Here is a 27,761-nt window from a genome sequence, read left to right on the forward strand (position 1 = left end):
TAGAGGTCTCAGAAACTCATGCAGCAAATATGATACAATTGGCGTTACAGGGTAGGGCCCATAACTTATGAATGTTCTGTTTGTCTCTGACATGCTTTCCTGTAATTATGTATGTCTTACATACACTGTAAAAGCCAGAAGATGTAATATGAACAAAAGGAAGTATGTAATTTAATAACATTCATTTAGATAATGCATTTACAAAACAAATTATTTTGTGAAAGTAATGAATGCTTGCCTGTCTCAGGTTACACAAAATGTTTCAATGCCTGTGTCTGCCTTTCAGGTACGTGCTGATTCATTGCATCCTGAAACCAGCACCAGCATAACCAGCATAACTTAAGCATAAGATCTTTTTCGATTACCGCGCATATTGTTTTCATACTCTTATAAGTATGGCTTTAATTTTTTGGTGTTTATTTTCCTTTTAACGGTTTGCCTTTGTGTCTTAAGCCGCTACATCCTATGAGAGCATTCAGTTAAATTAACGGGAAAGAACAACACAACGCGAAACGGACACATTGGAAGCTACCTAGTTCCCAGGCAAGTGCGAGAACGAAATGCAAGTTAATTAAAGTAGCATCTGGGGGAAGTGATGTCATTGCTTGCTCTTGTGTTCGAATAATGAAGAGGGTGAAACAGAATCAGCAAGTCAATCAGGACATCAAGGTAAAAAGAAGCAACTTTGTTTAGTAATTACAGTAACAGTTTAATTAAGAAAAATAAAAACCTAAAACTTCAAGCCCTAGTTCTTTCCGTTTCAAAATGCTGTATCTGCGTCTTTCTAGTGCCAAATCTTTCAGCAGTTTTTCTGGCACTTACTGTCTTTACAAGTTTAATAACTTTAATTCTGTCATCTAGGAAGGACCTTTTTGTTTCTAAACATTTTCTCTCTTCCTTTACAAGCGAGCGTTGTTGTTTTATTGATTACGGATAAAAGACCATTAAAATGGTTATCGTATTGCTTTGAATTTAGGACGTACCATTTAAAACCATATTTTTCTTATAACAATAGCCATGTGTAAGGGTGCTGTAGTATGGGTTTGAGTCCGTTGCACGGTAAGATAATTGTGGTCGCTGGTCGCGTTAGACAGTGTTAAGAAAGGGGAGGTGGTATTCATTGGTTTCCCTTATTGCATATCTCTTGAATGTCTTGCTTGATTCCAGCAAGATCTGTCCTTTCTTACATATTACCTGCATTCCAACATAAAAAGGATGGCTGCTTTATAGTGCTGTTCTTTTACAGCTATTTCAAAATGAGACAACTTATGAGAAATGAAATGTAGTAGGGAATCAGGAGGAATGCTTTACTTGATCCTAGCAAGAGCCATCCTTTCTGCCTACAGGCATGCATTTCTGAGCTGTTTGTTTCCTCCTAGCCTTTATTGAAACTAAGACTCTATGTGGAGTGGTTTTCTTTAAGGATTCCAGTCAGTTCTTCTTTTTCTCCAGTATTACATGAATCTCTTGCTCATTGAAGCAGGTTAACAGGCAATAGCACCACTTCTTCTCCCTAAGGATTTATTTTCCTTTATGCGATTGCCTCATAAACCATCTTTTTTCCCTCTTTTGAAAATAGATTTTAATGATACGCTGTACTTTATATATCTCTAATGGTAGTATTTTTATACCAAAATTGAGGGTTAAATGTTTAAATGGCAGTCCAAGTTTATTGAGACTGTAAGAGGGTACAAATAGGTCATTTTTGTTGAGATCGATGTTTCATCTGTAATATAGAGAAATTATTCAACTTAGAAGTCCCTGAAATATCAGCCACACTTTCTCCCTGTAGTGGAGCTAGATAGTTGATGATACACGCTTGTTGTTTGCTAAGAACATTGGGACTATTGGCACCTAATATTTGCTTTTTGGACAACTCCCTTTATTTTAAACATGTTCTTTCATGTTTAACAAACACCTTTCCTCCAGGTTGGTCTATACCTTCTGATTATGTCCTTTCAAAGTATAAACAGAATCAGCGTAAACAAGATGGTGGCGCTATAGTCTTCAGAGATGTTTCATAGTTAATATATCTTATGAAACTATGATTAGAGAAGCAGTGGGGATGGCACAGGGCTAATTAAAGGTAAGGACGTTTATTTATTCCACAGGTCTTTTTGGATGTCAAAACATCTATAACAGGCAACCAAAAAGGTAATTTTCAGGGTGTTTTCCAGGATACAACATTGAAAACAAAAACAAAACTGTGGCGGTCAATTAGGTTACCAGCTTATTTGAGTAATTTAATAAAACATTGCAGGTTCGTAAATAAAATACAACAATTATATTCAAAGATTTTCCTTGTATGAATTGTTGCACTGAAGAAAAGTGTAAAAACCATAGCATATTATGTTCAAAACACAAGTTACAGTTTCAAACGTATAAATGTTTCTGTTTTTAATAACAGAATGATTTACTGTACATACATCTGACAAAATATATAATTGTGTTTATTATTATTGACAGGGCAGTGGTAGCCACATCTGACAAAATTAGTTTTGTCAGGAATAAAGCTTGCTAACAGATGCATCATTCTTTAAACTAAATTAAATGAATGTTTCTGAATATATTGAGCAAATAATATTGAAGCAGCATCTCTGCCAATCATTTTTCATTTTCTAATTGTCACCTACATATTAGACAGTAAATAGGATGAAAATAATTGCTAAATATTTTCTTTGTTCTCCTTTTGGTGACGTTATTCCTTTAAAATAATGTTAGGTTAGCCAAAAGTATTGATTTAACATTTCATATCCACAACCTACTGTAAGTTTTCTGCTTCCCAGTAAGGTCTGCTTTAAAGGTGTTTGAAAATCTCCAAAAACCGCTACAAAGGCCAAACAATCTTTTTATAAAATGACTATGCTGCTAATTACCAAATTCATAACTTAATCTTCCTCTAAAAATATAATTAGCCTCTTTTTATATCATTAGACCACCAATAAGCAAAGAAGAATTGACTGAAAGGTTTGCTGATAATTTGGCAGAAGGGCGTTAGGTCCTTCTGGAAATCAGACTGTTTGCCAATGTGTTCCGAAGGTGGCTCTCTGCCTGTGTCTTTAACAATTACTTCTAAAAAAGGCAGCATTCCTGCCATTCTTTGTGGGTTCAGAGTGGAGTATCTGTAGCATCCATCTTTACCAACCGCAGTCAGTGCTTTTAATTAATGGCCAGGGAATCTGCTTTGCCTTATATAAGGATGAACTCTAATTGTAGTCCAAATGAGAATGTTTAATGAAAGTGCTTCCAGGAGCAATCCATCAAATTTAATAAGGGAATAGCTGTACTTCCAGGAAACCTTTGGTTTGTTTTGCCAAAGATTTCTCTTGGGATTAAGGCTTTGTTTTTTCTGATAAATTGCCCACCCTTGTTCACACAACTGTTGCTCATTGTCCTGAAGTATTGTTGTTTTAAATATGACGCTATTGAACATATAAGACCCCATAAAGAACAAGACGAGATACCACAAAGCATGTCGTAATAAGAAACTACAGTCATTGAAATGTAATTGATTTATTTTGAGTTACATGAGAATAACACATTTTGAAGAAAGGGCAAAGGACATTTTTATGAATGTAATGAAACAATTGTAATGGTATAGAACTGTTCATATCCAGCTCAATTCCATGAAGAAACAGTACATTGTTGTAATGGGTGGTTTCTTGCAAGCCTTATACTGTTAAAATGATCCCTCTCTGATATTTGCTTTGTCAATTAGTTGTCATTCTCAGATCAAGCATGACATCCCTCTCTTAAACGGTGGGGTGGAGATATTGATCATTGATGATCTGAGGGAATGAGATGAATTCAGATTTATAGAATGGCATTAACTATCCGAGTTAATCTTTTATTTGATAAAAAATACCTCAATTATCTTTTGTTTTTAAAAGAGTCATCTACCATAGAATATTGACTGCTCTGCTCACAATCTGATTTGCTTGATACATTTTATTTCATTTGTTCAGTTAATATATATTGACTGCTCTGCTCACAATCTGATTTGCTTGATACATTTTATTTCATTTGTTCAGTTAATGTATATTGTAACGTTCTTCGCGTCTTTGAGTGAAACAAGATTAGGCAGACAAGGTGGGATTCCAAATTTGACCAGTTTATTTTCCACAACTGTTGGAACAGCGAATCCCTGTTTTGGGCCGGGGTTCATGCTAAATTCCTCTATTCCCTTTTCTTCACAATTGCATTCTCACTTTCCCTCACTCTCTTTATCCTTTCTCTCAGACACTCGTTTTACCTCTCTTCCACAGACACACTCCTGGGTTCTTCTTACTGCTTCACAGTTAAGGCCCTCACCTTCAGCCCCTCTCTCTGTCCCTCACAGTCTCACAGCAACCACTCAAGTCGAAGTCTGCACGTGTTCTCCTCCTCGAGACTTGTCACCCCCCCCCCCCCCCCCACTAATAGCCTTGGGACCCGGCCACCATACACACGCACACACACCATACGCACGCACGCACACACTCCCATTACTCTAATGGCGTGCCACGTACCCTTACAATACACGTAACACTAAACGAGACATGACAAATGAACAAGACAAACACAGTGTCCAGCACAGATGCCATTGCCTGGGTCGTTACAATATATTCAATAAAGCTTTATTCAAAGAACAATACAACCTATAATCTGATCATCCATAAAAACACTTAATCATAAAAATAATGTAGAAATACTGAAAGTAAACTTCTTCGACTAACCTCTAGTCTGACCTTGAGACTTGTTATTGAAAGTGAGCTAGAATACATACTGTATATTGTAGAAAGTCTAAACTAGAGCATTTCTTTTATTAATCTCTTATGACACATTCCCCTATAGAGTAACACAATTTCTTGTCAGCCTGCCATCATTCAAATCAGGAGAACAGAAGCGGATCAAATCACCAAAACAAGTGTCATGAAAAGAAATATGTAGTAAAGACAAAAGCAAATCAATAAGCAATTTATTAGTATAGAAGTTTGCAGTAATCCTTGTTTCATTATTTTGAGCAAGATGTATGCATGTGACTATGAAAAGTTTTGATTAAAAAAAGTAAGAAAAAGAAAAATAAGAATCAAGAACTGAGTGGTTGCATAAGTTCTTTCTTTTCTTTTTTTCTTTCTTTCTTCATAATTATTACTGCAATTACATTTCTCACACTGACAAGCTTAAGTTCACTGGCCTTCTGTTTACTGCTGATGATATTAGGTGTGATCACAGTGAAGACTTGCAAGCGAGATGGCTCCAAATGCTGCACATCCTCTTTTTCACCCTCTATGACAAATGTTCTACTTCCTAACATGCCCTCCTGTCTGTAATCTTCATTTCTGCAAATCTGTTTGTAGGTAAAGGCTTACCCTACTTCCATTAAGCATATAAATAAATAATGATGTGATTAACCTTAACAGTAAACCATACCAATCACCTGGAGAAGGTGCTCAAGGAAATGTAAATGGACGAGAACCAGCGAACAATTCACACTGCAAGGGATGCAGAAGACAACAATATAAAAATAATTATTCCCCTGGTTCTTGTTTAGGGATGTGCAGGTTCTATCCTTGTCTCAGTTCAATATTACGGTTAAAGTTTTTTACAGAAACTAGGGATTGTTACTGAAACTGACACTGGCAAAATTATCTGGGCACTCAGCTGATTGTGGTTGAAAAAGGTAGATCAAATGGAAATTCAACGAGCAGTGTTAGAGATGGAGCAGCTGGCTTATTTGCTTCATTCCAAAAATATAAAAAATAATCAGACAGGCAAGACATAGTTCAGTGGTTTACATGGAAACTGATTGATGGTCTTTGTGCCAGAACTCACAATGAGAGTTTTAAAAATGAACTTATTTTAGATATGAGAGGACTGCTTCAGTAAGCAGTGCCTAGGGCTGTAAATTCAACTGGCATTGAACATTTGGTGAATGGAGACTAGCTAGTTAGTTCATTGGTATAGTTGGATAAATCCTACAGCAAGGCTAAACAGGGTTGCTGAGGGTCAAGGTAAACTGTAGGCAGATGTGAGGTTCAGAAAATGTGGTTGTGTAGGATACTGCACTTTTATTAACAAGAAAGTAAAACCAGCCTTTACAAGCACAATTAAAAACAGAATTAAGCTTCATAAAGAATCTCCCAAAACCCGTAACCAGCTGTGCTCATACGTCCTCTTCTTCAAATGATCTTTCTTCTGTACTATTATACTGTACATTTGGCTGGGTTAAATTGGCAATAAATTTACAAAACCTTATCCCTGCCAACATCACAAATACATTTTGGGGGAGGGGTCTGACCAGTCACAGAGAATAAAACTAAAGGGTATATTTTTAAAGCATTTATTCCAGTATTTTTTTCTTCTAATTTCTGGAAGGATAAAATTCCATGTAATGTTATAAAATAGAAACAAAAAAAAACATGAGAGTTAATTAAAGACTGTAAACACTTCATGAATGATCAGAGAACATATAGTTGAGTGTTTGATGCTGCGAGTATAAATATGGGTGACGAACCAATATGTATTTTTGTCTGTTTGACTATGTAACTATTTTAAAATGTTGAAAGGTAAACACAAATGTGTATGAAGAACAAGAAAGTTAAAGAATTGTGTGACAAAATGAACATTAAGTATAAAGTTTTGGAGAGTATTTATTGGGAAAATTGCTTCTCTTATTTGAGAAATGATGGATGGTTCCAGCACTTATTTGGCAATAGGCATCATATGCTATACACACTTTATCATGTCTTCATCTTAGGGACCCCATTAACAAAGTCTATAGCAGGATAGCCCACACTGGATGTCATTTCTTAAAATAACCCACTCTTATACTGTACATTCTTCCAGGCAGTGGCAGTCCATGTTATTGGGTGCACGCAGGAAATGCTGTAGAAATGCAGGGTATGTGTGTTGCTTTTCACATCATGACTTTTTGTTTAAATCACTTTTGATTTTACATTGTTGTAAGTGCACATTTTGTATACTTGGTTTAAGTAGTCACTTTGAATCGCCATGCACAGTATATAATAAAAAAACCTGAAGTTTGCATTGCAGGGTGGCCATCCTTGTGTGCATTTGTGTGCAATACAGGAGAGGGAAACAGTCAGGTAATAAAGTAGCAGAGCTGTGTAGAAAGTGCTCCAGGTCATTGGAGTGTCTGTCACTGTAGAGTGGGAGTTGAAGTTCCAGCTCTCTGCTGTCTGATTGTTTATCTACTGGGGAATATTTTATCAGAGAGATCATTTTTAGTTCTCTTTCTTGCTGCTGAGTGATGTCCCTCCCCTGCATTGATTGTGTGTTATGTATGATCTTTTTAAATTCTAATTGGTCAAAAGTTTTTCTGTTCTTATGTACACTTGGCCACTCATTCTGACTGGCAGTATACAGTCTGAGACTAAAAGACTATGGGCCCTATTTAGCAAATATGTGCGCAGCGTCTTCTGCTTGGGCAGAAATGACAGCGTTAGTGAACCACCGCAATAGCGCACAAAAACGTGATTTAGAAGTCAGTTCTCATGCGTGGGTTAACTCACATCAAATAGTGAATCATGTGCCCAGCCAATCAAAGCACAGTGGGGAGAGTAAGGTTACAACCAATAAGGATTCAACATTCCCTTTAAGTGCACATGTGCTTGTGCGATAGCGAACACATGGCATTTTGAAACCAAAAATAAGAAGGAAGGAGACAAAATCGCAAAGAAATTAAAAATGTCCAGCATCCCAAGTGAGGAGGATGACAAAGCCCCTCAAGCAAGACTACGAAATAAAAAAAGTCATCTATAAGGCTTTGTCTGACCTGCCTGGCACTTGCAGCATCTGCAACCTCCACCACTGGGGCTTCAAGTTCAGCATCTGCTTCCCTCAAACCCTGTAATCTTTCCTCTGTAAGTTCAACATCACATCCATTATGACGAGCTATGTTATGTAAAACACAGCAAGCCAGGATGATATTGCTAACCTTCTGAGGAGTGTACTGTAGTGTTCCACCAGACACATCCAAACACCGGAATTGCATTTTGACGATTCCAAATGTTCGCTCAATTACATGCCGAGCATATTTAAAGGTACAGGGTCGTGGGGTTGAGCAGAAGTGTCAGTAGCCGCCACTTCGGTAGATACCTGTTGTCCCCTATCAACCAGCCTGTCAGACTGTCATCCCGCTGAAACGCAGCTGCCACCTGCGAATTACTGTGGATAAATGAGTCATGAGCAGAGCCAGGATAGTTTGCATACACATTTGTGATGTAGTTGTTGGCATAACACACTACTTAGGTCAGAATAGGTCCCCTTACGATTTAAGTAGAGGTGCCTATTCTGTGTTGGTGCGCGTAGCTGCACATGTGTGCAATCGATGGCTCTCAGGACACCAGGAAACCCATACCTCCCAAGAAAATCCTGCTTTGTATTTTGTTGCAGCTCGTGAGAGACAGGGAAATGGATGAATTCTCCTGCCCGCTTTACTAAAACTGCAGTTACATCTCGCACTGCACATGATACAGCTGACTGGCTCATGTCTGCAATATAAACCCCAGTACGTTGGAACAAGCCAGTGGCATAAAATGTTAGTGCAGCAGGTACCCTTAGTGCTACAGAAAAACATCTGTTGTCTGTTGAGGTGAAATTGCTGCATACATTGTGTGTCAGACAGGCTCAGAAAAGTCAGATGACTACAAAATATTTGGGGATGTCATCCTCTCTCTTTGTCTGGCCATGTAGAAATCCAGTCCGCACTCCATATTTCTTTTATTTCTCTTTTCTTTACCTGCTTCCCTGGTAGTTTCAGTGGTATTTATAGTCGACCACATATTTTGTGCACAATTTAGACCTAGATTTCACGTCAATTGAAACGCAAACGCTAACACTGTTGATGGTTTGCTAAATCCCTACATTTGTATGTCAATGAGGACACTCCCCTAAAGTTCAGCCCATGTCCAGTGCTAACGCTGATTTGTCGGCTGGGGACTAAAACACAGTTGCTAAACCACATACAGTAGGTGGGCAAAGTCTGTTTGCCCACACGTGTGCCTGATTCTGGTGCGCTAACTGTCCACAAAAATTGTTTTGCAATTGCCTTAAGGGTTTGCGAACGTTGCTAAATAGGGCCCTTTGTCTTATAATTTCCACTATGGGCTAATCACAAGCAAATTGTCCCCACCATAGTAATTGCATTACATGGACAATTTGCCTACAATAGAAAACCGGGCACTATATCTGGGAAGTTAGCATACTGAACAAAATGTCATATTTTTGCTGACTGTTAGTGTAGCGCTGTACATGATGTCCATCCTTCCTGCTTTTGCAGGCAGTATTGCTTGCTTGACAAATTAAATGTAATGTATTGTGTATATAAGTGCTGTTTATATTTTCTTGGGTTATTCTATCACTTCATCAAATTTAAAGATCTTGTATGCTGCAGTGGAAAGACAGGTAACATTGCATAGTTGGACTACTTATCTATAATTATGTAAGAGGCACTTAATAGTTTTTGTGGACCACTTGTATAAAGACGTGTTAGAGCATGTGCAAGAAAAAACTGTGTCTATTCTTTAACCCTTGTAGTCCTGAATTATTTTTGCCGTGCTGAAGAACAAGCTCCTTTACTGAGTATACATGAGAAAAGGACAAACATTTTTTTTTACATATATTTATACACTACCTCAGACTAGGACCTAGGAGTCCTGTGAGGTTCCAACATGATTTCTACAATATATGCTAACATACGACGCTGAGATCTGAAAGTGTTAATAGATGTAACTGGACGGTGCTTTATCACAGGAACTGGAGAGACACAGCTGTTTCATTGGTTGCTAATCAATACATTACATCGTGATGATAAAAAAAAAAAACTACTGAAGCTGTGTCCACCCAGATGATGCAATGAGCCACTTTTTTTTTCAGGAGTGATTATGTAACTTGATATTGTGCAAGACTGAGTGTTCTTAAAGACCTTTAAGCAGTTTCAGAAGAGACCGAAAAGAACTTGAATTCAGCAGAGATTTGATAGCTGTCATCTCCACAGAAGGACAATGACAGCTGGAATAAATGACTTCTCTGGAGCGACCTGGGAAACTGGGTTAAAAGAGCCTGTGGAAATGGCATAGCCAGCTCGAATGATTCCCGCCAATGAGATTAGCGTTTATTGTTCAGATAAACTGTATGCTGTAATCAAGTTTGAGGATAACTAAAGAGTCCATTGGAGTGTAAAGTTCATATTTTCCAATTTGAAAGAAAATAATCTGACAACCAGGTGTCAGAAAATAAGCTAAGGGTGCTGCATCTTTCTAACTTTAAAATCATTTACTATAAGAAAAAAGACTGAATTCTGCAAAAACCTTAAAAAAATACAAAATAAAAATGTGTGTGTGTGTGTGTGTGTGTGTGTGTGTGTGTGAGGTAGTAAGTTCAGGCTTCAATAAAAGTTGCTTCTTCTTTGCCTCTGAAACTCATTCTGTTTTAAACAGTTCCACTATTGAGGTCATGCATACTATAGAAAGCAATCAATGCCTAGTACCTTTCAACTGTAAATTAAATATATGAAACAACAAATGTGTATTCATTATTTGTTATGTTAATTACCTGTAATAATAACAGTGTCATTACATGCACTGTCTACCCAATTGGATTTGGCATCACCCTGGTGTAGGGCGTGTTCGCCAGGTATACCTTGGTCTCTTTATTACTCTGGTAGGCTGAACGAATGCAGTAGATTAATTAGCATTGTCGTGGATCATGTCCACCTAACATTACTTAACTTGCGATAGCTACTTTCAAGATGTTAATACACCCATCCATTGTGAATGTGTTCATTATTGGATTCAGGAGATGGACAGAGATTTCAGACCTCTTCCGTGAAGGAAATGACTTATTTTCAACTAAAAAGACATTGCTTTTTTGTCTGGCTTGACATTTCTTAGCTTGCATATTCATATATATTTCACTCCTTTGCACTACGGTATATTTATTTTTTTAAGTAAATCAGAAAGTGTCCTCCACAATAAAAGTTAAATGATGTAAAAAGTTACTTGACCATTCTTATTAGTAATTGCTCAAAAATGTTTATACTTTTATTATTGTGTAATGTTCACAACCAAAGCCGATCCCTTCTGAGATTCAGAAGAAAAGCTTTGGCTAATTCTAACTGCAGTTAAAAGTTTCCATGACTACACTTTTAACACACTGGTGTCAACATCAGTTACCCTTGGAGTAGTGCCCAGGTTTTAAAGAGAATCTCACAAAATTATGAAACACAGTTGAATCTGGTGGTACAACAAACACACAACTTGCAGCCTTGTATAGATGTATTATTATAATTATTATTATTATTTGTTTATTTAGCAGACGTCTTTACCCAAGGCGACTTACAGAAACTAGGGTGTGTGAACTATGCATCAGCTGCAGAGTCACTTACAACTACGTCTGACCCGAAAGACAGAGCACAAGGATGTTAAGTGACTTGCTCAGGGTCACACAATGAGTCAGTGGCTGAGGTGGGATTTGAACCGGGGACCTCCTGGTTACAAGCCCATTTCTTTAATCACTGGACCACACAGCCTCCTACCATATATATAAACAACTCAAGTTCATGAATCTCCCCAGTCCTAAAAGTTGGGGGGCTAAACTAAAGAGAAATAAAAACATATATTTACCTTCCATTTAAGAGTAAATTTGTACAAAAAAAAAATATATATATTATAATTTTCATTTGTAATGTTAACACAAAATGTAAAATCGGATTTGTGACAATACTATAATATAGAGTAGTATGATTTTTTTTTTTTTTTTGTAGAAAAGACTCCACATTTCAGATAATTTACATTCAGAGTGAGCCCTGTTTAGAAATCATCAGTGTAAACTGCTTACAACAAGAGAATGATCCTATAGAGGATGCCTACATTTTATTGGGGAAGGCGATTCTCTAAAATGCATGTAAAAACATCCTGCGTATAAAATCTCAAATACCCTCAAATTGTGATCATCTACCATTTATCTAGCCAATTGTTGATAACAGAATCTCTCTTTAGAACATAACACAACCTGCCATAGTTGATAAGAGCAGGAGCCGCCCCGCAAGATTGACTTTGTGAGACAGAAAACAGCGTCCAATGGCAGAAAGAGGACAGTGAATATTAGTATACAAGCAAAACGTTGTTTTGTGAATTCCATATACAATCTGTGTCAGAATTTTTTTTTTTTTATATTGTGTTGGAATGTTGGGGACTTCACAACAGTATGCGTGTGAAGCTGAGAAAAATTAACAAGATAATTTTTATATACCTTTATTTTGTAAATAAATTGCGGACGGATTTACATAATTGCAAAGCTGTGTTTGTCTCTCCTCATTTGTGTTTTAATAGAATCCCAAATCTTAAAAGTTACAGGCAAACCAATCTACACTGCAATGCAGTCTCATGATTTCACTCTGACTTACATTATTAAAACACAAACACACTGCGGATTCTGGGTGAACTCTCTCCTCACTAATTGCACTATTGTAAAATATTTTCACCCATGTCCCAGATGAAAATATTGTATTTCTTGTTAGCCATTATCTGATGTGAAAAAAGTATACAATTAAATAATCTCCTGGTCACAAATGGGTATGGTGACTTTCAATCTCAGGTCTAGGGATAGAGCGAGAGGGACTAACGTAAACATAAATCCTCCCCTTGGTCAAAAACATTTTCCAAAACAAAAGCGGAAGGCAATATCCTCTTTATTTGAGCAAGACTTTGGGGTTAATTTAAATTAAATGTATCTGTCCTATTTCAAGAAAGGGGATAGCATTGCTGTGAAATCCATGGTAATTGCCTTTAAAGGATAATTGATGTGAAATTGTTCACATCTGGAATGGTTTTTTTAAATTATTTACAAAGGCCAGAATGAGGGCATTCTTTAGAGATACTTTATTGCATTTCCGAGGTATTTTTTATTTATTCTAATACAATAGCTGACAAGTGTAAATATCTACTGTGTGTGAGAGCACCCATATTATCATTTAGTGGAATATTACCATGTCATAATTGCCTAGAGTCTTCCAGAAATAGATTACATAAATGTGAGATATTTACTTAGCTGTCTAGCCATTCAAAGCAAGGGAAGTAATCTGAATACTGCTTGAGGATACCCTAGCAATGTGTCCTGGTCTATTTATATTATACTGTACATGTGTACATTTTAATGGCAGCTTGAAAATGCACATCAGCCATGCTAGTAATTAGGAACTTCTAAAGAGAGGTTACAAATGCTACCCCTCCAGACACACAGTGAAAGCTTCTGTGGAACATTTTCTGACAAGTCTTAAACGGGTTCAAAATGTCAATTCAAACTGGTGGCATGTAACTACTCCTAAATATCCTTCAAATCGTGCCTGGAGATGTGCAACAGACGTGTCTCCTTGTGAAATGGTTGGAAAATGGATGTAGTTGGCTATAGGTAACAATCAAACTGTGCTTATGTCAGGGGTTATGTTTGCGTGACTACAGGCAGGTATATTTTTTATAATAACCTTCTCTTCTATACCCCACAGGTTGTTGGATCTCAGACTGACCACTGGCTCTCCCCAGGAACGCACAGGAACAACACAGACAGGTCAGTAAAATGGTTCTTCATTATGTCAAAGAACAACAATCAACAAAACTATTTATTTACAAAGAAATATCAATAAGAACACTTATACCCCCTAAAATAACAATGATTTTCCCAGCAATGCTATAGTTTAATATCTACACAGTACGTATTCTGGTAAGTAAACAATATAGTTCAGTCCCACTGGAGGATTTAAAAATGTCCTACACTGTTTAGCAGGTATGTCCACAATACCATTATAGTATCACCTGACCTTCAATGGCTGCAGAGTGTCTCGTTCCTCAAAGGATAAAAAACAATCTTCTCCAAAGTGTCTTCACCATAATACAGGACTTTAATTTGTCCGCAAAAGTCCAACTGGCTCCTTGCCAATACTTTGCATCCAGATCCCACGCCCACCTCCACGGGGTGCTTCATCTCCTCTGACATCGAACTTTGGGAATTTGTGGCACTTAATAAACTAAATCACAACTGTGACATAGTAGCTGTTAAAAGTTTTCTCTTCGTTGAAGGTGCTGTAGACAGTCTTATTATGAAAACATCATCTGTCATGTCCTTTTCACAGTTGATTTGAGTTGATTTCACTGCAAACTATTAAAACCAAATTGCAATAAAGAAAATGGTTTTTCAGATACCAGAAAACTCACACCCTGTTACATCTTTTTCTTTGAAATCTTGGGCAGCATTTTCAAAAACCAGTGTTATTGTATCAAACTCATGGTATAGTAACGAGAGCTTTAGTAGTAAGTGATTTTCAAACTAAATGTGTTAATTAAATTAATCCGTTAATGCTTTGCAATTGAGACGATGAGGTTGTTAATGAACGCATTTCTCGTTAAAAAGCTTAATTGTCGCAGGTCACGTACATCACTTCCTGTCTCAATGACTAGATAAGGGGAACTCAAAATCAAAATGCATGTTACCGAGATCAAGAAAAATGAATGGAAGCAGAATTCACTGTTTTGGAAACTAGTACTAGCGTACAGGGAGGCGGCTCTCTCACCAGCGAGCAGCAGCCAAATGGAAATTAAAAATATTGGGAATATCTATGTTGTGTATAATTTGTAAACTTCATTTAAAATTGTGCATTGAGTCATGCAGAATGTACATTTATTTAGAACACCTCACATATAAAATGCTGATTTACGATTATGTGGCGTGTGGGTAAAAATCGTATGTCACGGATTTAAATAAATAATAAATAAATAAAAATTGAACCCCACTAGTCATTTCCACTCTTTCGGGGGGATATTTTGCCACAGCTTACTATATACAACTCTTTTAATGTGGATTTTACAATCTTTTTTTGGTTAAAAAGAAAAAAAAAATACTGTAAGCCATCTATATATATCTAATTTTGTCTGTATTTTAGCATGTACGATTGTAGGCTATAAATAAATACGTCTGAAGTGGCATTTGAGTTTGTAGTTAGCTATATTATACATGTATACCATGTATGTAACACTTCATTATATATTTATTAAGTTTTTAAAATTACGATAGAACTCCCTAACCCAATACACAATTTGTTTATAATTAATTTTTCGGTGAATCTTCTAATCCTGCATTTTCTCTGGTACTCTTTGCTCGCCTCAACAATAAATAAACTTGACATGATTAGAAGTAGCCACCGAACACTTAGAGTATTATAAGAACATTGATATGCATGCAAGCATGTGAAGGTGAAAGTGGACATTGTACATAAAGTGTGGGGGGTGTATGACACATTAAATACGTTTAGGCAAATTCCATGTCAATGATCTCGGTCACATTCCTAGTAGATCTGTGTGCCCTTGTACGCCTGTTCTTCATTCTTGTGTGGATAAGCCACAGCTGTTAAAAGCCAAGGATGCATTGCAAATCCATTAAGGAAACTTTATTGTAATATATAATATGCAGTTTTCTATACCAAGATTTCAGTTGTATAATCCAATCTATAGTAGAGGTCAGCTGTCATATAATGTATGTATGCAGAATTCAAATAGGCTAAAGTTGCATTGATAATTTCTTGGTAGTAACATTACACTTTGTTCTAATAACGGTATATCATTTTAGCAATACAACAAATGTTCCATAAGGTTACAAATGGTTCAAACAAGTGAATAAATCTCCTTCATAACTACAAGTATAGAAAAGGCTAAAATATTTTCATAACTACAAATATTGAATTGTCTAGGTTGTCTGTAAGAAATTAGCTCTGGTCCTGTAAACTCTCTCTCTCTGTATTGTCAGTCGCGGTCTGTTAAATTTCTGTTTCAAGGTGAGTTATATACTGTTTCATTAATTAAAACCCTCCTTTTCCAAGTGCAAATTAACTCCTGATAAATTATGACAATTAACACGGATTTGCTTTTAAATTCCCATTCAAACAAATAGTCGCAAGAAGCACTGCTCGTTAAGATATTAATAATATTTGTAAATCAACATAATTTTGGAAATCACATTAGGATGATTATTTAATAAAGAAATAGGCATAACGACTGTTTGAAAATTCCAAAATCAATGCTACATACTGATTTCTTAATTAACACTGGTTATCATTTACAACCTTTTGACATAATCCTGCCCCTTATGTCTATAGCTTTACACAGTTCTTCTCTAATTTACATTTTTACTCATTTACTCCATTTCATCTCAGTATGATGGGCATTTGAAATATCTTCTGTAACTGGTTTTAGTTTTATGTCACACACAGTTTGTATTTTATCAGAATCCAGAGGCATCGACACATGTCCCCATTAGCTTGCATTCTTATTTCATAAATTTGTTTAGTAGGTGTGACAGAGCAAGAATGAATCTTGGTTATAAATCTCTCTCCCGGCCTGTGAGGGCCCTGTGTAAAGGGAACAGAGTGCCCCGGTCTTGATGGTCTGACAATTCATTCCAGGGAAAGGTGGAAGTTGGCCATCTAGAAAGGGGACGGAGGGGTTTTGTCATACTAACTGTAAACATTTGTTCTTGTTAGACGGCTAACATGTACCGGTAGCTGTCGATAAAGGCCAGCACCAACCCGGACAGCACTGCACTGCTGTTCACTAATAAATTGTATTTCACCACTTGCACGTTAGCACTCACTCTGGACTTGTGATCGTGTTTGTGTTCTCTGTGTGTTTATACTGTGTTTATTATTTCAGGACTGAACCCCGTGGTTTCACTGTGCAGTATTGCCAGGGATTATTACTTATGGTCGCTAAATGACCTGGATTATAAAAACAAATAAAGGTGTTTGGACCGTGAACTTTGTTGTCTGTTATCTGTTTAAGCACTGCACCACATCTACACCTGCACACTGCAAACCACATTGCCACAGTAGGCTATATCAGTTTTTCTTCACAAGACATCTACTGTATATTCTTTAAATATCTGTTCTTTTAAGATTGCTGTGCCATTATTGACTCTTCTGGATTATGAGTAAATTAGAAGTGAACATCTCAAGAGTGCCTGCCAAAGATCAATTCTCATTTGTTGACCTGCTTTACCACTGAGCCAGTGCACTTGTGAAATACCTGACACAGCACAGCTGTGCATGTGTCACTAACACCTTTTCTAATTATCACCAAAGGTTATGAAAGGGATAATAAAGATGCCTTTGGTAGAGGTGAAATATTGAACTAATACAAAAGAAATATGGATTTACTGTAGTAATATACATTATAATAAGTTACTAAAAATGGTTAAGGAATTCAGATTGCCATCAAATTCATTCTTAATATTTTGTGCCTAGTATTATATGGTTTTTAATATACCATATAAGTAATGTTTAATTCTATATTTCCAAAAATGGGTTGCTTAACATTTTCAGTGCCAATTACAAGAGGTCTTCTCATAAATATACTGTTAAATCTGTTTTATTGGTAAGTATTGTTTTGAGATAGCCAACTGGGTTTACTGGAAGCAAACTCCCAAGAGGCATTGCGTTCGAGGGACATCATTAATTACTTGGTGAGCCCAACTTTATTCATGACAACTCAGACATCTCAAAAGAATATTCAAAAGGGGATAACACATACTGTATTTAAAAAAAAAAAAAGGGAAATGAAAAAAAATTATATGTAATTTTCATTTTAAATAAATTAAAAAAATTGTAAGAGAGATTAGAATTATCGTAAATAAATATTCTGTAAATGCTGTGTTGTTACTTTGCAGGGTTGGTTATGTTAAACTACTTCTTATCATTTTCATATTTCAGCATGGAATATTGCTACAGAACCCTTTTGGCCCAAACAAATCATGGATGTCTGCTACACTTTGTTTGTGATAACATTTTTAACTATATTTTTCTGTGAACCTGAAAGGAAATTGTTTAAATGTTGTTCAAAGTCCAAGACCTCAATATTGCTGATTCTGTTCAATCTAATATTATTTTGCGTACAGAAATGCTACGAATACCTGGCTCACCACCTCCTTCATTTTCAGTATCTGTGCATCTTATACAGTTTCAAATACATTTCATCCAGCCAATTAAGCTAATATTGCTAATTAGGCAGATTCCAGGTGTACTTCATCAAAGTACAAATGTATTGATTTCAGCATAATTAATGAAGCATTATCAGGAAGGAAATATACATGAATAATGCAAAGGCAGTAAGCAAGGCCACAGCCATTTGTTTTCCCCAAGAGACTGGGCTTCATTAATCATGGTATTTAATTCTAATCAACACCATCATAGTTTAGCCTGAACTACATTCAGACAATATTGTTTGTCTTCTGAGAGGAAGCTTAATGACTAAAGAAAAAATATGCAATCTAACATATTTAACATAAACTGCTCCAGTGTCAAGTGAGTAATGACTCTGTGGAATTAAGTTTGAGAAAAAAAATAATCTCTGGGTTTGAGTCTCAAACTCTCTGGAAATTACATTCCAAATTGTAATCGATGCAATGTTGCTGATTTTATTAACAGGCAATTCCAAACTTGCTGAGGAAAGTATGTGCCATTTTTTTTTTAACAGAGAATATTAACGCAAAGAATGTATTGGAGCGTACTAAGAATAAAATACTTTGTTTAAATATTAAAGGTTTTACTACGTTTTATAATTTGCACTTGTTGGACCTGGAGAATTACACCAAATATTTTGATTAAAAAGAATATTACTTTTTTGATGTTATTAAATATTCTTTGTGATTCTGAGTTCTGCTGCTCCAATATTATGAATTATTTTATTAAATTACAGGCAACAACATTCTGGTACAGAAGTGCATCCACTTGAACACAAATTGTCTCCAATCTTTAACCAGCAACCATTTTACTGTGATCTCTTGCAATGTTCCCTCTAAGCTGCGCGCATGCGCGACCACGCAGCAATCTGGAGGGTGCTGCGCACCAAAAACATCAGACCGCACATGCTCACTTCATAAAATCTCACGCACAGCACTCCTCTAGCTTTAGAACCCTAAAAATATATATATTTTTCTGGATATAAATGCTGCACCACCGCCGAGGTATTGTGTATATCAATTTGGACATCGAGGAAATCCTATTGGTCAAGAGAAACAAAGAGCTACTTAGCAATAGCCAATCAAGTGTGTTTTAAGACATGCAGTGCCCACCCACTGATCTCTCGACATAGTGTAAAACTTAACACTGATGAGAAGACAGCACTTGCAAATTATTATTATTATTATTATTATTATTATTATTATTATTATTCATTTGGACTGCATGTTAAGTTACAGCAACGAACACAAAGGAAAGAAGAAAAGGTAGGCGGGTATGACACCATTGCAAAGTTAGGCGGTATTTAAAAAATAAATAAAAAATGGGAATAAATTGTATAAATCTTTTAGTACATAGAACCATAAATCCCTACAACACAAGTGACCTCACTATCTTAAAACTCGAAGAGATGGCAACATCTTTACAACACCATTTAAAATGAAAAAGAATACAAATGCGGAAAAGTTATGTTATAGTAGTACGTGGACTTTTTGATAACTGCATTGGTGTGTGCTTCCTGCGTTTCTCTTTGATCGTAGATAATATACTGTGTGTGAGTGCGATATGTTATTTTTTATTATTTGGTAGGAAGACGCTGAAAGTGTGGTCGGACGATGTTAAAACCTTAGTTTATTTAAAATCTTGAACATTTATAGTGCCCTGTTTTTGCTGATATTTTCAAGTTTGTTGCGTGTGTTGCATTAGTGACAAACACGTTTGCTGGTGATCATTGTAGGGCAGTTTATATTAACTATGGCGTCACTTATTTAGTATTCAACTAAGCTGCCCATTGACAGAAAAGTAGTGCCCAGAGAAGTTTGTAGTCAGCTCAGTACAAAAAAAAAATTAGAGGGAACATTGGTCTCTTGTAGTTAGATGATAAATTACACTTTAACAAAAGTATCTTCTTCTGTGTCTATCCCAAAAAGATGTGTCCTGTGTGAAAAATATTTTAACAATACAATTCAGAGTCTCAAGTAATTATTTACTGCGCCTTAAAATACAGCATCCAACAGGTAGACAATACAATTCATAAATTGTAAGTCGCCCTGGATAAGGCGTCTGCTAAGAAATAAATAATAATAATAATAATAATAATAATAATAATAATAAATGTAATCATTAATCAGATTTGCTATGCTTGAAAGGGGAGGATAGCTTTTGCAGCTTTTAGAGTGGTTTGGTTTGTAAGCTGGTTAAACGCTGCTAAGATTCTTGATTAAACTAAAGACAGTAAAGGTCACAATGCCACAAACTGTGAAGACTTGAGAGCTGTATATGAAAAACAACCCTCTGGATGCATGTCTAATACTTATGGTTTGTGTTTTATAAATCTACAAGCATATACACTTACATGACTAGACATTACTCAGCTACTTAGCTGCTGTATAAAATGTCTTGCTACTTTTCGATTGTAAACGTCAAATTCCCCAAAAATATGAGTTCAACTGAAATAAATTTATATAGGATAAACATTGGTAAAACCACTCATTTTTTAAAAATTTTCTTACCAAAAATAATAATTTTAGAAATCATTTCGTCTGTGTAGTTTTTATACTTGCTGTATGTCCTGTCTCCGTACTGCTCTGAATGGCTAGGGGTCGCTGTCAGTCAAATCAGTGGTTCCTTAATAGGCTAGTGTAGTTTCACCGTCAGTCATTTCATCCTGTCCTGACAGATCTCGTTGGCTGAAGCAGTGCTAGAATGCTCTCATTTGTTTAAATGACTGTCAATCATCAGACCGACTGTGTGCTACCATTTGCCAGCTATAGCCTGTCATTCGAAGCGCCTACTTTGAAATTAGCGGGTTAAGGTGTAGGTAAGCGTTTGCTATTATAGGTATATATGTATATAGGTTTGCTATTATAGGTATATATGTATATAGGTATATTTGCTATTATAGGTTATAGGTATATACAGTGACAGTTGCTAGTTTGATTTGAAAATGGGGCGCAAGAGGAAAACACTTAATGAGTATTGTGCACAATAGCCTGATCGACGGCAGAAGTCGCGGGCCAGTCTGCCTTGCCTCCAGTGAGTCCAGCTGTGTTTAAGGAGAGTGGCGGCGTTAGTTCTGTTCAACTATCTAATGTTTTGTTCTGTGGATATTGTTTTTACTTGTATGTATACTATAAAAGTCTGTGTAATAGACTTTATATGCTGCTTTTCTATGGTTTATTTTTAAAATTTGTGTAGGATCTAGGTATAGCTTCGCTGTGACCAAAAGTTATTTCAATTAGAAAATTGGTAACCATGGTTTTGTTGCTTGTTGAATTCGATAAAGGGGTTTCTCTAAATGAGACTTTTCTCAATGACATAAAAAGTTGTTTTTTTAAGCATAAAGGTCGATTTCACCCATGATTGAATTGAAAAATAAAGATTGAATAAAAACGGTAAATTCTTTCAAAAATAAACGTCGATATTAGTCATAGATTTGGCAAAAAAAATAATAATCGAATAGTAGCAAGCCTAGTTATACCTTTATAGCTCTTATTATCATTATCTACCCTATCTCTTTGCTTTATTTGTTTGCTGTTCCGTGCTTTAATTGCAGATTTTTCATCGCACCGGAAAGGAAAAATCCAACATAGGACTGCAAAGGGTTAATGTATATTAGTTTTGGCACTGCTACACTTGTTCAAACATCTTGTTTATTCATGGGACAGGGGCAAGGGCTGCATGGAGGGTAACTCAGGAATTGAAATAGGAAAGAAGTGCTTGTGACTTAGAAAAGAGGACATGGTTTCCCCTTGACTCGCGGAGAGCTGCCCTCATGGAGGTGACACTAAACAGATTGTCCTCCAAGGCTGGGAAGCGAGCGTTACTTGCCCCAAAGGGAGACAAAAGAGGATAGCAGACGAATTGAAAGGATGAATTCCAGAGGTCTCCCCGGTTTGCAAGTGTGGCCTGCTTCCAAGGCTGAGTAGTGAGCTTCACTTCCCTTATGGGGAGACTGGAACACTAGAAAAGAAAAAAAGAAATAAACATACAAAGGGGGGCAGAAATGAGAGAGGAAAGACGAGTAGGAAACCAGTTTTTTATGATAGTACGGCAAGCATGTTGAACGGGATCAGAGGGGTTGGAGGAGTTGGACAGAGAGGAATAAGAGCAAAGAGGAGAGTTGACTTTATAGAGCTGCACGAATTGACCTTGGTGGAACTGGTCCATTTTGGATATGCATAGGAAGAGGAGATAGTGAGAGTCAGGGACATGAGAGAGATTGCATGAATGAAGGCCCAGGGAGGAAAAATGTGGGAGATGGGACAGCAAACTCAGAACAATGGAGAAAACTCAAGAAGACAGAAAAGCAAAGGGATTCCATCACTAGATTTTCAAAAGGTGAGAAATAGCCCCTGAAGGGTAGATCGGATTTTGATTGCAGAAGGTTGTGAAGGCAGACTAGCTGGTTGCCTGGGTAACCGGAACAGCAGGAGCTGAGGCAGACGGTCCAGCGGTGGCAAGGGTAGATGGGTCAGATGGAGGAGAAGCAGTAGGAGGGACAGATTCCTTTGAGCATTTTGCTTGGATTTTTTGTTTAAGGGTGTCCAGAAAGAGAAATGCACAGCGCTCAAGAATTCAGATTCCGAGGAGAAAGAAAAGTGTGTTGGTTGTAATTGAATAAATTGGTGTCTGCAGAGCTCTGTTGCGATGCACAACAAAAAAACAAGCAAGAGAATAAGGATGTGATATGAGGTTTAAATATGGAGACTGACAGATATTTTGGCGGGGTGGAATGGAGGGATGGGGGTAAGGGGGGACACCACACCTGAAGGTTACAGTTAAACTTTGTTGCTTATTTTTATCATGATATGGATCAGCATGATTCTTATTTTTATCATGATATAACATGATATGGATCAGCACACATTAAAAAGAAGTTTAGAAGGCATACATTTACTCCACTGCTAGTTTTTTTAATATAAGTTTGTATGTGCATACAGCTTTCTACACCTGTTTACACAGTAGTTTATTGTGTAATGTTTATTTTATTATAGTTTTTCATATTTATGTATATGTGCTCTTTTTGAAAAAAAAAAGAAAAAAGTTTAATTTTCAATGTATATACAGTGGTTTTGCTCTGCAAATGTTATATATGATGTTCATGAATAAAAAAATATTAAGTTGTATCCGATTGTTTGTTTTTCATTTTCAAATCGAAGCTGTTTTAAAATATAGACACCAAATTAACCGGTGCAGTGGTTGTAACTAGTCAATTTTTGGCGGTTCTAGTGTTAAGGAAAGTACACTGTGATTCACATCATTAAAGTTTACACTTTTATACAGTGCATCCATAACTTTTAAACACTTAATAGTGCTAAATTTAGAAATACTGAAAGAAACTTCATGAACTCAATGGCAAGCGTTTCAACTAAGTTGCTGTAAGTAGCAAGGAACCATGACCAACCATTTTTAACAACAGTGAGTGACCTCACTAAAGCAAGAATAAGCTTAACCTGAAATAACAGATACCACTCCATTACCTGCCTCAGTTAACCTCACTAACTGTGGAGAACAAATCAAAATAATGTGCACATAGACAAGGAAAATGATGAAAACCATTGTATGTACTGTGTAATAAGTTGTACTATATTGTGAGACTATGTGCTGAAACCCATTTGAGGAATGTAATGGTAGCAAATACAGCATATGAAAATAATATTACATTTGTACATTGCTTGCTCCTCCGTTCCTCTACAGAATTCCCAGTGAGCTAAAGGTTTCTATGGAAACATTAACTGATCCTGGTCATCTTTATTCATCAAATTCGCACCAAGGTTTCCAAACCATCGGCGAAAAATAGTTTCAGTGATATATTGCAATGAGAAGACATAAAAAACATTAATTAAATCCCATGAAGCTAGATCAACTTGGTGCAATTTATTTTTATTGTGCAGATATAACTATGTTATGTTGTATCCCTAGTGTCTCATACTGTGTGTGCCACCGGAAGTAACCCAGAAGAGAAAAAATACATGAATTAAACTCATTATGAGAGTAAGGAGATTCTCCGCTTCATTTACAAGCAGTAAATAAGGCAGTATCACTTGAATACATTGTTATTGTCAATACCAATGACTGGGCCTATTATCATTAGCAACAGTTAGTCATTTGGGACTGTGGCAAAGTGGTTTGCAGTGCGTAGGTGTAGAGGTGGTGTGATACGTAACACAAGACAGACAATAAAGTTCACAGTTCAAACAGATCTTTATTTTGTTTGTAATCCGAGTCGTTGCGACCGTAAATAATAATCCCAGACAATACACAGCAATGTGTATTACACTGTTTTAAACAACGGGTTACAGTCCCAAAATAATAAACACAGTATAAACACACAATCACAAGTCCAGAGTGAGTGCTAATGTGGTGAAATACAATTTATTTGTATATAGTTGTGAAGTGTTGTCCGGGTTGGTGCTGGCCTTAAGTGACAGCTCCCGGTACGTGTTAGCCATCTAATAACAACAAACGAGTCAGACACAACAAAACAAACAAACACTAAACACTCACAGTACGTTTTTGCTTCTCCTTTAGCAGTTCACTCGCAATCATAACAAAGGAACAGATCGCTTAGCCACATCCCCTTTTGTACCGTCAGTCACGCCCCCTTGGTTAGCGAGTGCAACTGTTTCTCCTCCAATCCGCGGTTGCCACATTGCTTCCCTTCTGGGGCGATGACTTGGTGTACCGTGGCTCCACCCCCTTTCTAGATGGCCGACTTCCACGTTTCCCTGGAATGAATTGTCAGACCATCCAGTCCGGGGCACTCTGTTCCCTTTACACAGTGCCCTCACAGGTCGGGAGAGAGATTTATAACCAAGATTCATTAATTCTCTGTCACAGGGACACTGTGTAATCTTGTTAGGTGACAATCAAATAAACATGCTCAATTAGAAATATTGAGGCATACGGCTACAAAAAAGGATTTTTGTCCACTTTGGAGTCAGTCTTATCAAGAAGATCTCTTAGTTTTTCTTTGTCTTTTAGCCATGCACACAATGTAGATTCTAAATGGCAGCCTCAACCTTACCGTGTTATAACCAATTCCACACTATAACAGGTCGCATTATAACAGGGTAACACTGTATCTGGAAAACTATGTAGCCTAAGTTAATGGGAGTATCAGATTGTGCAGATCTCTGGAGGTGTCTCCCCGTCTGTACATCTGTACGTCACACTTACATTTGTATATGTATCTTGAGAACACAAGCTATTCCACATACTGTAAATCTGACATTTTAATACACCATAGCAAGCTTAAGGTTAGTAGAAGAAAAGCGAGAGGACGCTGTTTTCAGAACAAACAACACACTCTTTTTCTCAACAGGCACAGTGGGTTCAGGACCATGAACTGCAACACAGCAACATCACAGGAATGAGAACAAATACATCTGAACACAGAGCACTTTAACACTTACAGATACAGTGAGTAGACTGGCTGAGTCCCTCCAAAGTCCCAAGGGCTGCAACGAGATCACAGGCTGACACACTACAATACTTTACCACGATACTAACTTTATTTGCTTACCTAATGATATCTAGGTCTTAAATACCACTTAACAACATATTAAACTATATATTGCCATTTCTTACTCTATACCTTTGTTAATACTGTTGATATTCGTCACTGTCATCAACTTTGTATGTCAGACTGATTGCTCTAATTTAGAATTTACAGCATGGAGGGGGGTGTATCTTACTGACATACTTGTTTCTTTATTGCCACACACAGTCTTTTTTGTTTACATTGCTATTGCCATTTCTAGAAGTAAAATACTTTTTCTTAAGGTTAGCTTTTCTACGTCAGAAACTCAAGAACTAAAATGATGTAATCCTAAATTCAGTCCCTGAGTTGTATAATATGTATATTACCTTTACTCTTCTATTTAGACTACCTATAATAAATTATGTTTACTGTACACCTAAATGTCCCCAAATTGCATTGTAAAACAACCATTAATTTGCCTACACACCTTGTTGGTCTTACAATATTGCTTCACAAGCTACGTGTTTACATTATAGCAGTGACTGAATGCAGCATGTTGTGACATGCAGATGCTGTTATTTACAAACGCATATATTTGTAGTGTGTACTGTATTTTCTGAAGAGATATTAAATCTGGTTCAGGTACCCTAACTCATGTTAATCGATTTTTAACCTGAGATTCATTTCACAGGTCAATGTTCACATTTAAAATGTTTGCATGTAGAAATACAGATAAAATCTGCAAAAAGTTAAAATAGAACTTTTATTAAACAATCAACCAAAAAAGGATAACTGCATCTGTACTTTTTAACCTCATTGAAAGGCACGTGGCTCAACTTTTTTTGGCACTGTTTTTTCAACCTATTTTTTTCTTCTATGTGTTTTATATATTGAAATATACTGATGCACAATGAAAACACATTGTGTCTAAGTTTTACATCAATAGCTCATTTGTGTTTATTTATTTAGCAGGCACCTTTATCCAAGGCGACTTACAGAGACTAGGGTGTCTGAACTGTGAATCAGCTGCAGAGTCACTTACAATTACGTCTCACTCAAAAGACGGAGCACAAGGAGGTTAAGTGACTTGCTCAAGGTCACATAGTGAGTCAGTGAGTGAGCCGGGATTTGAAACAGAGACCTCCTCGTTACAAGCCCTTTTCTTTAACCACTGGACCACACAGCCTCCTACATAATGTACATACATAATGTTATTTGCATTTTAAATACTGAGCAGATAGGTTTGGTATTTGCGTTGAGTTAAAATTGCCAAAATGAGTTGACTAAGAATCTGTGTAAATAACCATTAAAAAAGACATGATTTTAATTAACGCAAGAACAGCGAATGATACCACCATGCCCCGCTTGAGTGTTTAACATCGCCTGGCTGCTATCGGCATGATTGAAGGCGGCCTGTCTGTGAGAGAAGTTGCCCGAAGAATGAGATGTTCTGCTGAGAGAGTGGTGGAGTGGTGTTTTATTCACTAATGAAAGCCGTTTTGCCCTTGACAGACCTGACGGACGACAACTGTGTAGAGACGTCGTGGTGAGCGTTATGCTGACTGTTGCATTGTTCAAGCCAACCAGTGGGGCGGTGGAAGTGTGATGTGGGGAGGAATCTCCTTTAACACAAGAATGCCTTTGGTGCAGATTGAGGGCAACTTTACTGCTCAGCAATACATTGACAAAGTCCTTGAGGCAACAGTTTTTCCGTTCCTGCAAGCCAATCTGGAAGTGTCGATTATCCAGCAGGACAATGCAAGACACACAGTGCTAGGATTACAACTGCACAGCAGTCTATCCAGAGGTTGATCAGGTCTATGCATCAGCGCTGCCAGGATTGCGTTAATGCTCAGGGAGGTCATACCCGATACTAACTTTGTAATGTTTTCATTTTGACAGTGTGTCACGTTTCATACTGAAAACATGTTATGATTTGATCTGTATTTTTGCTCACATTTTCTGTGATTTTGTTTGATATCTATGTTTAAAATATTTGATTAAATCCATTAGACCTGAGTGTTGATTTTCTTTAATTGTCACAGTAATGCATGGAACAAACATGAATTTAATTAACCTGTTAGTTCTGTTTTTCCTCATAAATGAATTTAAATCCCACAACTTGTCCTATGTGGGTGTAAATTAGTTATGCTTGAGTTGCTTGAATGACCTAATTTCCTAGTTTATGTCAGTATACAAATAAAAGTGTACTAATTACATTGTCTATAGTGCTTGTTTAGTCAGCATCTGTGACAGTCAAATCCAATTGCAATG

The 27,761-nt window shown here is 36.7% G+C and overlaps 1 long non-coding RNA gene across 1 annotated transcript; it reads left to right on the top strand.

Moving 5' to 3' along the window:
- The first annotated feature begins 444 nt into the window (after positions 1–444).
- LOC131737071 (uncharacterized) lies at positions 445–27,761 on the top strand. Its single transcript, XR_009328638.1, has 4 exons — positions 445–669; positions 13,508–13,569; positions 25,329–25,426; positions 27,000–27,761. It is a non-coding gene; the product is annotated as an uncharacterized LOC131737071 (long non-coding RNA).

Source organism: Acipenser ruthenus, chromosome 4 (genome assembly GCF_902713425.1).
Source record: "Acipenser ruthenus chromosome 4, fAciRut3.2 maternal haplotype, whole genome shotgun sequence".
Taxonomy (NCBI): Eukaryota; Metazoa; Chordata; class Actinopteri; order Acipenseriformes; family Acipenseridae; genus Acipenser; species Acipenser ruthenus.